This window comes from Rhinopithecus bieti, unplaced genomic scaffold (genome assembly GCF_001698545.2).
Source record: "Rhinopithecus bieti isolate Rb0 unplaced genomic scaffold, ASM169854v2 scaffold_68538, whole genome shotgun sequence".
NCBI classification, from domain to species: domain Eukaryota; kingdom Metazoa; phylum Chordata; class Mammalia; order Primates; family Cercopithecidae; genus Rhinopithecus; species Rhinopithecus bieti.
This window is the reverse complement of record NW_016825479.1, coordinates 1-1,478: the sequence shown is the minus strand read 5'-3', so window position 1 is coordinate 1,478 and position 1,478 is coordinate 1. Positions and strand designations below refer to the sequence as shown.

Sequence of the window (1,478 nt, the reverse complement as noted above, 5' to 3'; positions counted from 1 at the left end):
AAAAAAAAAAAAAAAAAAAGTGAGAGATTGCCGAAAAATATATTTCAGAAGGCAAGAGGCACCAACCACTCACCAGTAACATGGGATATAATTTCTTCTCACAGGGCAAGACCTGATGTGGAATTTCTACTTCTAATATCCACGGCTCTTTTCCTTGCTTCAACTTGAAGACCGCATTTGGTTTATTCACATGGTAACCTATGAATGAAAATATCAAGGAAATGATACAAATTGCTTGGAATTTAGGGACTGTGAAAGATGAGGAAGTGGAGTTTCAGGAGAATGATGAAGGTTGCAGTTAGGCTTGGCAAATTTAGATTCTTTCAGTGGGGAGACAGGGACACAAATATTTTTTCTAGTGCCCAAAATGGATTTATTAACTTCGACCTCTGAATCATAGCTAATGTCAATCATTCAACCCTATAGGGACCTCTTACATTCCAGTAACCAAGAAGGGAGATGCAAACTAGCGGGATTTATACCTGCGGAAGTTTTCCTCACCCACTGAGACCAGGTGACTATAGTTTTCCAGTATCACATCCTTATACAGAGTCCTCTGAGCAGAGGTCAGTAGCTTCCATTCCTCCTTGGTGAATTCCACAATAACATCCTTTAATGTCATGGGTCCCTGGAATAACAAACTTCAGTTCAATCTGAAGTAACCAGAATAGATAGCATACCATTGAAAAGACATATGAGCTAGCTCTTAGTGTACTAACTGCAAAGTTCACTTTGGAGAGTTAGGATATGTGCCATGCTGTACCCTGCTTTATTCATAGAAGGAATATTTGTTCAGTACATATTTACTGAATTCCCACTCCATGCCTGGAACTCTGCTGAAGATACAACGAAGAAAAAAAAACGAGTGTCACGTGCTGCATAATGACATTTCAGTTAATGACAGATTCCATATATGATGAAGATCCTGTAAGAAAATGCAGTATTTTTATAGTCTGTTTTTTATGTTTAGATACATAAATTCTTTTCTTTTCTTTTTTTTTTTTTGAGACGGAGTCTCGCTCTGCCGCCCAGGCTGGAGTGCAATGGCCGGATCTCAGCTCACTACAAGCCCCGCCTCCTGGGTTCACGCCATTCTCCTGCCTCAGCCTCCCAAGTAGCTGGGACTACAGGCGCCCGCCACGTCGCCCGGCTAGTTTTTTTGTATTTTTTAGTAGAGACGGGGTTTCACCGTGTTAGCCAGGATGGTCTCGATCTCCTGACCTCGTGATCCGCCCGTCTCGGCCTCCCAAAGTGCTGGGATTACAGGCTTGAGCCACCGCGCCCGGCCTAGATACATAAATTCTTACCATTGTGTTACAAATTGCCTACAGTGTTCAGTACTGTAACATACTATATAGGTTTATAGCCTAGGAGCAATGGGCAACACCACATAGCCTAGGTGTGCAGTCAGCTGTACTATCTAGGCTTGTGTAAGGACACTCTATGATGTTTGCATGACGAAGTCACCTAATGATACC

General features: G+C 42.3%; 1 pseudogene; it reads right to left on the bottom strand.

Moving 5' to 3' along the window:
* The window catches only part of LOC108522682 (zinc finger protein 25-like), a 5,652-nt pseudogene extending 5,030 nt beyond the window's left edge, over positions 1-622 (bottom strand).
* Positions 623-1,478: the final 856 nt, after the last annotated feature.